Here is a 13,956-nt window from a genome sequence, read left to right on the forward strand (position 1 = left end):
AACAAATCAAATGAATAGCATATATTTCATTTATGGAAAGTGTGCATTCTTATTTGTGGGCCCACGAATTAAACAAATTAGTAATTTGCTGTGGATTGGGCATTCATTTTAAACGAATACACATCCCTACTAGGCAATTCCTCATGATTATAACAATGGAGAGCTGTGCCTTTTGTGTGCCTTTGGGGTAGCAATTCCACAGATGAAAGGAAATGCAAACTAATCTGCCTTAATAATTTATTTTTTGCATTCCTTGTAATGTTGCTGATCCATATAATTTATTTTTATTGAACTAATTCCATCTGCCTTGGTTCTGAAAGGATATAGATGGGGCTGGAAAGAGGGACTGGAGGTTGCATTTGAGCTCTGTGGGAAAAGTTGGGATCTGGATTTAGGGCGAGAGGTAATCACTTGGAGTAGCCCTGGACTCAAATGTTAGCACACCAACCCAGTATGGCTCCTGAACTTTCAGGAAATTTACCCTGGCCAACATGCTTACAATAAATTTACTGAAATTTACTAAATAGCTATGTATTGGCTAATAAGCTTATTATATCAGCATTTATCTGTTTTGCATATTTAGTCACATTACACTGTAACCTGCCATCTCTGGATCCAGTTCTGCTATTCTGGTCTGCTGATGTGTCCCGGTGGGGGGTGGGGGGGAATGATAAGACAGGGCCTCCCTTCTTCATAGGTCCCAGTGGGCTGCAGTGTGCAGCCACAGGCACACTGCCAAGCCCCAGGCTGGAGGGGCCTCCGTGGTGCTCGCGGTTCGGGCAGCTGGTCTTTGACCTGCGCCATGCCGACCTTCGCTGTGGGGGGCATCCCGGAAGCAGCAGACAGGCGGGGGGGCTCGGGCTCTGCCGGCAGAGGACGATGCATGGCATCGGAGTTTGTGGTTGGTGCAGGCCATTTCCTTCTCATTTGTTTGGATGTATTGGAGAATAATGAGGGTAATAAACTGCCTGGGATAGAGGACACATGATAGAAACCTTTACTTTTTTAGTTCATGGTATAATTCAGTGATTTATGATAAAATGTTTTTTGCATATGAAGCAACGTGGATTTTCAGAACTGATTAGCAGTTTTTGACAGCTGAAATTAATGAAAAGCAAATAGAATTACTGCCTGTGCTGATTAAGTGGCTTCCTGTTGAAATATTAGGAGCAAATTGCTCTCCTAATCAATGTAATATAGCCCTGACTATTTATTACTGAACTTTGGAGCAGTCATGAAAGTTTAAAATAACTGGTGTGAGAAAGCTGTGTGTATGAGGGAGAGAGTCTGCATGTGAGATTGTTTGTGGGTATGTGTATATGTGAGGGAGAGAAAACCATGAGTGTGGGTACCTGTGTGGATGTTCTCTGCCTTACTATAAAAAACAAAACCGAAAAAAATATCCCATGGGTGGCTACCAGGAGGGAGCTCCGTTCAGAGCCCATCATGGGGACAGAATTTTTTTTTTTATTCTAATTTTCCTCCTTTAAATCTTAGGTGCGTCTTACAGTCAGGTGCATCTTATAGAGCGAAAAATACAGTACTTGCGATGGAGAAGGTACAGAGAAGGGCAACCAAAATGATAAACGGGATGGAACAACTTCCCTATGAGGAAAGGCTGAAGAGGTTAGGATTGTTCAGCTTGGAGAAGAGATGGCTGAGGGGGGATATGATAGAGGTCTTTGAAATCATGAGAGGTCTTGAACGAGTAGATGTAAATTGGTTATTTACACTTTTGGATGATAGAAGGACTAGGGGGCACTCCATGAACTTAGCAGGTAGCACATTTAAGACTAATCGGAGAACATTTTTTTCACTCGACGCACAATTAAGCTCTGGAATTTGTTGCCAGAGGATGTGGTTAGTGCAGTTAGTGTAGCTGGGTTCAAAAAAGGTTTCAATAAGTTCTTGAAGGAGAAGTCCATTAACTGCTATTAATCAAGTTGACTTAGGGAATGGCTCTGCTATTACTGGCATCAGTAGCATGGGATCTTCTTGGTGTTTGGATAGTTGCCATGTTCTTGTGGCCTGGTTTGGCCTCTGATGGAAACTGAATGCTGAGCTTGATGGACCCTTGGTCTGATCCAGCATGGCAATTTCTTATGTTCTTATGTTCTTAAGACTCCAGCAGCTGAGGTTTCACAAGCCATCATTGTGAGTACTGGCTGTGAGGATTGGTTCTTCCAACCACATTTCTGTTCCAGTGATTGGTTATGGGGGAAAAAGAGAAAGGGAACCATTCAGATTTTCCCATCCAGCCCTTTGAATCCTCCTCTATGACTCAACTGAGCTTTGAAGTCTTTATGATGAATCCTAATAAGGCTGCTTTGTCATGGTTTGGTCAGCTTGGCATTCCTATTGTCACTTTAAAAAGAGACTGCTATTCTTCTCGGTCCTGATGCACACACTGCTTTTATGTTGTTGTTGAGCTGCTGGTCAGATCTTCAGGCCCTACCCTCCAGCCAATATTGCTTCTAGTACTGGCCCTGTTGATGGGGGTAGATCCTGATCATTTGGTTTCAGAAAGGTTCAGGGATAGCATACAGGTAGCTAACTCTCCTTATTCTATTCTTGAGCGTGCCTCTACATCACATTGAGGATGCTGTGGAATGCTATCAAGGGGTTAGAGAAATCTTTGTCTGCTAAGATAGACAGTGGCATTTCTGGGAATAATGATTATGTGGCAAATTAATTCATACACACTCTTCAGAATCATAAAATTGCTGGTCTAGAGGAATAGTGTGAGATGTTTCAAGACTGTGACCTAGCTTTTAGCAATGATAAAGAATATTTTGTCATTAATCTGTTAACAAAGCTCTGTAGAGTAGTTAGCAATCTGTCATTAAAGCTCTGTGGTGAAAGCTGGGAGTTAGCAATCTGATGTGAACTCTGCTAGGAGTTAGCAATCTGTCATTTATAGCTCTGTTGATAAAGCTGGTAGTTAGCAAGCTGTTGTTATTTAGAATAGTTGTGGGTGGATCCTTGGACCAGTGGCAGGTGACCACGCCCTTGGGGGAAATCCTGAGAGGGACCACTAGTCAGGCTAGTGTAGAGAAGACACACACTAGTTCTTTTATTAGACAATATAGTAAACCACCAGAGGTGGCAGTAGTGAGCTGGAAGCACCCGGCTGGGCTGTAGTCCCTCAGGTATTGGAACAGCGATTCCAGGGTGGCTGAGCTGTAGAGAAACTAAGAAAGTGAGTAGGCAGTATATGCAGAGTTCAGGAACAAGTCCTTGATGGTAACACTCACACAATAATCTCATAAGGCAGCCCAGGAGTTGGTATGCATTAGGCCCTCGAGGAGCGAGTACCTGATCTCAGGGAAAGCTCTGAGAGATAGTTAAGACTCACTGATATTAAAAACAAAGACTTCTTATAAGCAATACATTAAACCACCAAAGGTGGCAGTAGTGAGCTGGAAGCGCCCGGCTGGGCTGTAATCCCTCAGGTATTGGAACAGCGATCCCAGGGTGGCTGAGCTGTAGAGAAACTAAGAAAGTGAGTAGGCAGTGTATGCATAGTTCAGGAACAAGTTCTAGATGGTAACACTCACACAATAGTCTCATAAGGCAGCCCAGGAGTTGGTATGCATTAGGCCCTCAAGGAGCAAGTACCTGATCCCAGGGAAAGCTCTGAGAGATAGATGGAAACTCACTGATGTTGAAGCAGCGATGACTTCTTTGCAGAAGAGGTATTCAGGAGCAAGACCGGGACGTGGGCCCTCGAGGAGTGAGTACCGGTTCCAGACTGCGACCTGAAAAGGAAAAAAGAGAGGGAGGCCCCCGAGGAGTGGGTACCTCTAGTGAAGTCCAAGGAGGAAGAGTAGCTAGGGTTGTGGAGAATGAATCCCATCCGCAGTGACCAGGAGGAAGCTAGGTAACGAATCCCCATACCTTGCTAACTCGTCTTGTTAGCGAAACTGAGACCTTAAATATCTGGAGCTGGTGACGTCATCTTAGGGGACACCCCTGAGGTTCACGCCAATGCTGGTACATCAGTCGGGGCGCGCGCCCTTAGGCATCTGGTCAACATAGCGGCTTACAGCATCAAGCTGGTCTGGGAATGCTGGAGGAGGACGCCCAGGAGACGCCGCAGCAGCTAGGCTTCCATCAACCCCGAAGGGAGTTGCCAATGAGGTAAGATGGCAGAGCAGAGACGTCGGACAGCGATGGACACAACATATTTACATCGAAAACATGACAATTTTGAAAACTATTCTGGAAGAATGAATGTGCATATGTTAAATTTTCTCAAAGTTGCTAGAGTTTCTTCTCAGGATGTGCTTAGGAAGTTTAATATTGATGATCGATCTCCCAGGTTGTTAAGGTTTATTAACTTCCTATTAGGGGGAACGAAAGTCAAGTAATTAGTATCCTAGAGAGGTCTGTCTCACCTAGTAAATTTATAGATCCATGTCTGCTCAGGAGATTCAGAAAGAGGTGTAATCCAGGGCTACTCTCTTGGTTTATGTATCTGAACTTGATAAGGTTTGGATAATTAAAATGTTTTTTAAACTTAAGAATAATTTTTTTCTGGCAATAAAATTTCCTTATGTCCAGACATTAACAGGATCACTCAATTGAGGTATAAATCTTTCTTAATGAAAGAGAGAAAGTACTTGCTCTTGAAGCATAGTTTATTCTTCAACATCTGTGTAAATCAGATTAAAATTGAAGGTACTAGATATATTTCTTTAAATCCTATTTAATTAGAGAGCTTCTTACAGAATGAGGTACACTTGTGTGTTTTCACTCCTTTAAGTAGCCACAATTAGTTATTTATAACATCTTGAGTATGTGGTGTATGTTTGATGCACCTGTATTGTATTATTTTCCTGGGTGCTTTATTTCCTTAGGGGCGGATTTTAAAAGGCGCGCGAATAGCCTACTTTTGTTTGCGCTCCAGGCGCAAACAAAAGTACGCTGGATTTTAGTAGATACGCGCGGAGCCGCGCGTATCTGCTAAAAACCTGGATCGGCGCGTGCAAGGCTATCGATTTTGTATAGCCGGCGCGCGCCGAGCCGCGCAGCCTACCCCCGTTCCCTCCAACGCCCTCCCCTCACCTTCCCCTCCCTTCCTCTACCTAACCCACCCCCCCGGCCCTGTCTACACCCCCCCCTTACCTTTCTCCGGGGATTTACGCCTCCCGGAGGGAGAAGTAAATCCCCGCGTGCGAGCGGGCCTCCTGCGCGCTGGGCCGCGACCTGGGGGCGGGTACGGAGGGCGTGGCCACGCCCCCGGACCGCCCCAGGCCGTAGCCACGCCCCCGTACCCGCCCCCAAAACGCTGCCGACACGCCCCCGAAACGCCGCGACGACCGGGCCCGCCCCCGACACGCCACGCCCCCCTCGGAGAACCCCGGGACTTACGCGAGTCCCGGGGCTCTGCGCGCGCCGGGAGGCCTATGTAAAATAGGCTTCCCGGTGCGCAGGGCCCTGCTCGCGTAAATCCGCCCGGTTTTGGGCGGATTTACGCGAGCAGGGCTCTGAAAATCCGCCCCTTAATGTTATCCCCACCACTATTTTTGGTCTAATGTAATAGGTGCTTTATTGTTTTCTTTTTGCTTACTTTTTGCTTTTGTTTTTCTAAGTGCTTTATCACATCTATTTTTTTGTAAATCTAGTTTTTCTTGATGTGTTTGTATTCTTATAAAATTATAGGGATGTGCATTTGTTTTCAATGAATGTGCAATCTGCAACGCATAAGTCGAATAAAACATATCATATTAGTTTCATTCTTTTGGTTCTCAGTGATTTCTTAGCGTCCGTTTGAAATAGGAGAAGGCCATGTGGGAGTATTCATAGCAAAAACCAGCCCTTTCCTGTGAGTCATAAGAGACCTCACAGCCCTGTCAAAGACTGGGTCAGACAGGTTGGCAAGGAGATGAGAATGCAACCTATCAGAGCTAAGCATTTTTCTAATGTAGCCAATCTCCACTCTCACTTAGTGCTCTGTGATGCTGTTCCTGACGACGCTGTACTATTTATACCTTAAGCTGAAGGAAAATTTGAAGGGCTTTAAACAAGAAGAGGGAATAACAGCAGAGGTGCTGCAGTGTATGGACTTTTTGCAGAAGCAGGTGCAAGAGAGATTAAGACCTTTAACAAAAGACCACACATACATGCTTACCACAGTCAGTGATCCCCGTGTGAAAGGGAAACTCGCCCTACAGTCCGATTGTTTCAAATTTGTCAAGGACCTGCTGTTAGTAAAAGTCCGTGAACAGAAGCGCCATAGGCAGAGACAGATTAGGCATGAAGCAGAGGAGGAAACAGTGGGCATTTCAGAGGGTAGTGCAAGCCCAAGCAGGAGCAGCAGTCTGTCAGCAACAGCTAATATTTCCTCCTCCAGTTCAGTACTCCAAAGCCATGTTGCCCATAAACAAGCATCTGTTCTGGAGCGGGCTAGAGTGAAAGCAGCTGGCAAGAAGGACTCTCAGCCAACCCAAGCAATGGAGATAGCAGCACAAATGTCAGTGGCACAGTATCATACAGAGCCGATAGAGAACATGCAGACAGATCCGCTGGCATATTGGGCATACAAGTCTACTGTCTGGCTACACCTCGCCAAAGTGGCTCAGTGATATCTGTCATGTCCACCAACCAGTGTGCCCAGTGAATGTGTATTTTCAATAACAGGGGATATCATGAGCCCTCACCGCTCAAGGCTGGCACCAGAGTTGATGGAAATGCTAGTGTTTTTGAAAATAAACCTGCCTTGGTTTGGGTTTCCAAATTTTCCCTGTGACTGACAAGATGAATAAAAGAAATTCAAAGCCTTGCAGCAGCACCAACTGCCTCATATGCTCCAGATAATATCAGCACATGTACCTGACCTCAACCACTGTGCCTGTGTGCCCAGCCCTTACGTCACTACAAGGGCCTGACCTCAAACGCTGTGCCTGCCCATCTAGCCCTGATGCCACTACAAGGGCCTGACCTCAACGGCTGTGCCTGTCTGTCCAGCCCTTACTTTGCTACAAGTGTGTGACCTCAAGCGCTGTGTCTGTCTGTCCACTTTCCAGCACTTATGTCACTACAATGGCCTGACTTCAAACACTGTGCCTGCCTGTCCAGCCCTTATGTCAATACAAGGGCCTGACCTCAAATGCTGTGCCTGTCTGCAGTGTCCACTGTCCTGTCCTTATGTCACTACAAGGGCCTGACCTCAAACGCTGTGCCTATCTCTCCACTGTCCAGCCCTTACGTCACTACAAGAGCCTGACCCCAAATGCTGTGCCTGTCTGTCCATCCCTTATATCACTACAAGGGCCTGACCTCAAACGCTGTGCCTGTCTGAGTTTAGCTCTAGTACTTCTAATTTCAGTTTCATGTATTTGTGCATCACTTCTTTACAGAATATTCTTTTTCCTGTTTTGCAACATTTGGAATGCAAGAACATAAAAAGCTGACTTAAGATGTTTGTTTGGAGCTTGCATATTTCATATGCTCAATATTTTTCATGACCTTCATAATATGAGCCATTTTCCCTAAATCTTTCTTAGGTGCCAACATTAATGTTTCTAGTACTATAGAAAATTGGTGGTAGTTGCACTCTAGTTCATCCTCTGTGTTCCCAGAGTTTACAGAGGCACTGTGTAGGGTACAAAAGTCAACATAGGTTGATATTGTAGATTTGGAATGGAGTATCAGTTTTCTTATTTCTGAGAGCTCTTTAAGTTCCTTTGTCATCAGCTGAAGTGCATAAGCAGTTAATAGCTTCTGGGTATTCACTAGATGCCAACAGAACCACCACACTTTCAGGGCAAATCCATTCCAGGGAGCCCTTTCCTGCACAAAGGAAAGGGAACTCTCCCCGGGTGTAGCCAGCCTATCTCTTAGAACCCATTGACCCATGTTGAACCAGAACCGCTGTTCACATGGAAAGCTCCTCCATGTCGACTCACCATGCTTTGAAGGCTCGTGCTCCACTCTAGGGGCCAACCCATTCTAGGGAGCCCTTTCCTGCGCAAAGGAAAGGGAACTCTCCAAGGGTGTAGCCAGCCTATCTCTTAGAACCCATTGACCCATGTTGTACCAGAGCTGCTGTTCACATGGTGTTGCGTCCGTCGGTCTTTGACGGCTTCACCCCGTCTATCTCTCTCTACTCTTGGCTCCTCCCACTCACCTTCGACTGATGGCAGCTGTGGCATCTGCCTGTCGTTCTCTCCGGCGTCCCCAGACCGGCTTTGGTGCTGCCTCCCGCCATTTTCCTTCAAGGAACCTCTAGGGTTTGAGCGCACATGCCGCCCTCATCTTTAACTCCACGTTGGCGTGAACCTCAGGGGCGTCCCCTGTTCTGACATCATGACTACCGGGTATATCTGCCTACAGTATTTGCTAGCTCGTTGAGTTAGCAACAGGATTCATACGGATGGGATTTGCTCTCCGTTCCTAAGCTACTCTGCCACTCCCGCGCTATCTGGAACTCTTACTACCCTTCGGGGTCTCTAATGGTGTATCCGCTCCTCGGGAGCCTCTCTGCTTCTTTCAGGTGCTATCAGGAAACCGGTACTCACTCCTTGAGGGCCCATGTTCCCTGAGTCGCTGCCTGCAAGTAGAAGGGTAGAGGTTGCTGCCTGCAATCTCTACCCTTCTACTTGGAAGAACTACCTTACAGTTACCATCAGTGAGTACAGATACAATCTCTTTCCACAGTACTGCTTTACTGGAACCAGGTACTCGCTCCTCGAGGGCCTGCTCTCTGCTCTGGTGCCAGACCTCTCATCTAGTGGAATCTCTGTTACTGCTAAGTGAGTACAGTGCTACTGAGTATCTCTGATCCTAAGGGATCAGGTACTCGCTCCTCGAGGGCCTGCTCTCCCTGTCTCGGAGCTTCTCCTATTTCTACATTGGGAGTCTGAATGTTAATCTTATTGTGTGCTCATAACTCTCAATCTCTTTCCACTACAGCACTGCCCTGCAGAGGATCCGCTGTTCCAGTGTTCTGTGTGAGACATGCCCAGCCGGTCTTTACACCACTACTCACTACTGCCACCTCTGGTGGCCATTCATACTGTTTAATAAAAGATTCAAATCTGTGTTTGTCTGTCCAGAGTCTAGCCTGACACCGTGGTCCCTCACGGGACTGCCCCCCGTGGGCATGGTCAGCTTCCACAGTGTCCAAAGATCCACCCAAACACTATTAACCATAACAGATTGCTAACTCCATGGATCCGGCTCAGCTCAACGCCTTGCAGGCCAGTTCAGGCCTGGCCTTGTGCATTGCTGAACAACAAGACACATTGGATAAATTGACTACTGCGTTTCATCAGCTGCAAGCACAGAGGAATCAAGGTTCTACATCTGGTAATGAAGGTCAGTTACCTGAAGTAACTATAAAGACTATTGTGCCTCTGGTTGCTCCAGTACGTTTTTCTGGGGAGATTCAGAGAACTAGAGGCTTCTTAAACCAGTGTTGTATGCATTTTGCATTACAACCCACTCATTTCCCCACAGCCTATGCCAAGACTACTTATATTCTATCCTACCTGGATGGAAGGGTTTTGACTTGGGCTTCCTCGCTGTGAGAACGCAAAGACCCCATACTTCAGGATATTGACGGATTTATGGACTTGTGTAAATCCGTTTTTTATGATCCTGCCCAATACACTGTTGCTGGTTCTGCATTGGTGGACCTGAAGCAAGGCAACTGACCCCTGGCCGACTTCGCTATAGAGTTCAAGACTCTTGCGGCTGAATTACATTGGGACCCTAGATGCCTGAAAACTCTCTTTTTCAAAGGTTTGGATTCCCACTTGAAGGACGAGCAGGCTGCTCGTGAAACACCTGACTCAGATGAGCTAGTGGCCTTAGCTACTAGAATTGATCACCAGCTTCGTGATAAGGTGCAAGAACTCAAGCCTTGTAAAGGGCCTGTTCAGAAGGAAGTTCATGCTAAACCTGCACTCAGGATGGTTCCTTTGACTCCTGTTGCCAGTGGGGAAGAACTGATGCAACTTGGTCGCAGTCACCTAACATCCAAAGAGAGAAGACTTCGGAAGAGGAATGGATGGTGCATGTACTGTGGACAAGCTGGTCATGCAGTCCAAACATGCCCGATATGTTCGGGAAATGCACGGGCCTAAGTTCTGTGGGAGGACTCCTCTTAGGCCTCACTACACCCTCTCCTCTGCTCTCTCGCCCTGTCTCTCTGATCTGTGGACCACTGGAATTTCAGACCCTTGCCCTGGTGGACTCAGGGGAAGGAGGTAATTTTATTCTTCAACTTCTAGTGGAACATTTGAGGATTCTCCTTACCACTATGAAGACTCCACTACTCTTATCTATACACAGGGAACCTTTACCGGGTTGTACCGAACTGGTATCCCTCCGCACCGAAGCTCTCCATGCTGAAGTAATTTCCTTCTTTGTTTTGGAGAAGGCCATGCACCCTATCATTCTTGGGTTACCCTGGTTGCAGCTGCATATGCCGCAATTTAATTGGGCCACGTTAGAATTCTCCCATTGGGGCCCAAAATGCCATGGCAAATCCCTAAAGGAAGTCACCCCTATTCTCTGTATGTCTACAACTCCAGTGATGCCAGGTCTGCTGCCTCAGTATGCATCATTTCATGATGTTTTCTCCAAAGAAGCTGCTGACATCCTTCTGCCACATAGAACTTATGACTGGGCCATAAGACTGAAACCTAATGCTGAACCTCCTAAGGGACGTGTCTACCCATTGTCGGTGGTGGAGAACAAAGCCATGTCGGAGTACATGGCTTTGTTCTGGGAATTATTATTTTACTTTGCTTAGGATACCATCAAAATGTTAAAAATTAATAAAATGTATGCTCACAGGAACACATATTTCTTTGAACCTACATACCCTGCTTTCACCTGAGCCCATGCAAACTGGTTCCTCTTGCTCCATGATATAATCTTTCCCCAGTAGGGTACACAGACCTGAGGGAATCTCTATCCCTGTTCGTCTATCCTTATCTCTTAAGTCCCCCAGACATTTTCTCTCACCTCACCCACAGTGGAGTTGGGGGTGGGGAAGGGAGGGTGGGAAAAGAGATTCCCTCAAGCTACAAAAAATGCTAGTGATTGTGGGGGGGTGAGGGGTATGCACTGTATATTTCCCCATATCCAGATAGTATTAACCCACTCTTCTTCATTCTGAAGGGGACTAGATTTGATTATTTTATGATTTGTATTTCTTCCTTGGAAAAGTTTAGATTTATTGCATGGAAAGAGTAGCAAACTAAAGAAATACATTGGCATGAACAAAAATATCCTTGGCATTCTCATACCTGAAATGGACCTGGCAACTTGATATCTGTACAGTAGAAGTCAGCAGAGCATTTATCTAATATTTCATTAATTTATCTCAGTGCTTCAATATAATGTCAGCAATGCTGAGTATGTTGTCTTTGCCTCATACATTTCCAGCACACAGAGGACAAACCAAGATTATGTGACAGCTGAAGCTTCTCCAATTACCCAGACAAGACAGTCTGTTTATAAACCAATAAATGATTTTTGAAATACTCTTTGGCCTTTGGCTGGGAACAACTTTTTCATACTTCACCTTCCACAAATTTAAACCTACTTGCATCTTGTCACCTGTCACAGTATACAAATATGTGTGTTTTTTAAAGAAATATTTGAAGCACACAGTATTCTTCATAAAAGCACCATCATGCCTGAAGCCAGAAGATATAAAGACAATGGTAAACAGCTTCAGGTATCAAGTGCTATGAGCTGAGTTTCCCTTTTTCCAAGATAAAAAGTCCCCAAAATTAATCAAAGTAAAGGTCTACCTATAGTAATTTATATTTTACATACAGAGAATACACTTTGGGGCAGATTTTAAAAGTTATGCGCACGGCCTACATTTGTGCGCGCTACCCGGCTCGCACAAATATACACCAGGTTTTATAACATGCGCGCTTAGCCTACCTGTCCCACGCCCCAGCCTGAAACCACCCCTGTACCTTTGTTGTTGAAGGTACGCCGGCCAGAGGCAGGCTTAACTTGCGTGTGCCGGCTGAGTGCCAACGCACGATCCTCCGGCCCAGCGGCCATACGGAGGCCTCTGTCCACGCCCCCCTCCCCACCCATTTTTTCAAGCCCCGGGACTTACATGCGTCCCGGGGCTCTACGCACGCCGCTGGGCCTTTTGAAAATAGGCCCGGCGAGCATAACTCTCCTACGCACGTAAATCCTCCTGGATTTACGTGTGTTGGGTTTTTAAAATCTGCCCCTTTAAGTGCAATTCTTACTCTATTGCTCCATTTTAAAAAGACTGAGACTCTTTTATTAAGGAAATCAAAGATACATAGACAATATTTTCTGACAGGTTTTTCAAAAGTTAGGCTTTGAAATGTAAAGTCCACTATAAAATAAATTTCATGAGCAAAGGCTGTTTTTTAGTATATGGGAATCAGGATTCTGATTCAAGAATTGCATCCACCCAGTGTTAAAAAATATTTTGGAAGTGTGTTACAGTGTAGCACTGAGTTCAGAGAATAAATTAAGACTGATGAAAAAATACATATAAGTATTTTGGACCAAAATTTTAATTTCTGGCAGATATAGGACAAAAAAGTGCAAAACAGCTACAAATTAATGTTTATATGATTTTAAAGTAATACATTTTGCCAAATTTCTTACAACTTCTAACAGGGCAAAAATTCAACTGGAAAAAAAAGATAGAAGCAAAATCTTGTACAAAAGGTATAATGTGATTTTTACATTATTTTTAAATTTAGCACTTTTGACAAAAGTCCCACAATGCTTATTGCAGAAGTTTTTCCTTTTACAGTCTTATGGGGCCAAATTATCAATTTCTGGGCTGGAGACCAAGGAGAATAGCAATTGGCCATTCGCAGTGATCCTGAAATTGAAGGTGTTGACTTTTGTTCTGCCACTTGCAAGCTTTCAGCTTATGCTGATGACGTTTTGTTATTTATTGATAACCCTGCTTACCTCTCTTCTCCATCTGTTTTCTCTTATTTCTAACTATTCTTCTATCTCTGGTTACTGTTTAAACTGACGTAAAACTGAGTTGCTTTCTTTCCACTCTCTTGGGTCTTGAGTGATGTTTCTGCTTATCCATTTCGCATAGCGGGTAGGGTTCTTAAATATCTGGGTATTAATTTTTTTAATTGTCCAGATTTTATAATTATCAGGTGTTTATTTTATAGCAGGGATACCAGTGGCTCTCAGACTTGTTGTCCTTATCTGACTCTATATGGTGGGTACATATAGAGTGTGATCTGCTTTTTCCCTTTCCCTTGGAGGTAGTTATAGGAATGTCCCCTACTCACGCTCTCAAATCTCACCCCATTCTCTACTCCACTCACAGGGCTTTTGCGGAGTATGATCGATTGGTGTCATCATCTTCCCCAGCGTGGCATTTCTCGAAGCTGGCATCTCTATGGTTACATCCGCATATCCTTATTGGGGATGCCCCTCTCAGATGGAAATGATGGTAAGCTCATGGTATTTGGTTACTTTCCCATCTTCTGTGGGATCACTCACTTCCTTCCTTTTCTGATTTGAGGGACGTATATTCTTTACCCCCGTCTCAGTTTTATGCCTAGTTGCAACTTCTTGAGGGTCTGGCTTCTGCTTTTCTCTCTCAATTTCATCTTGCTGATTTTCCCCATTTGTATGAACCTTATCAGGATTTTGGTCCCGTGGGCCATTTGGCCTCTCGGTTCTATAAATTTATTAAAGCCTCTTTGTTTCCTGCTCTGCTTGGGCTGCAGACTTTCTGGAGCTCAGAAAGCACCTGCTCTCATAATGATATGGACTGGAGGTATTTTTAGTGCTCCTCACTGCGTATTTCACTGTCTTCCAGTTTAACACAATCTTCTTTTTTGTTTCCCAGAGGGCGGTGTGGACTCCTTGAAAGCTTTTTCGGGCTGGTATAGCATCCACACATAATTGTTGGTCCTGTTCTTCTCCAAAGGCCACATTATCTCATATGTTGTTGTTTAG

The sequence above is a fragment of the Rhinatrema bivittatum genome, chromosome 9 (genome assembly GCF_901001135.1).
Source record: "Rhinatrema bivittatum chromosome 9, aRhiBiv1.1, whole genome shotgun sequence".
NCBI lineage: Eukaryota > Metazoa > Chordata > Amphibia > Gymnophiona > Rhinatrematidae > Rhinatrema > Rhinatrema bivittatum.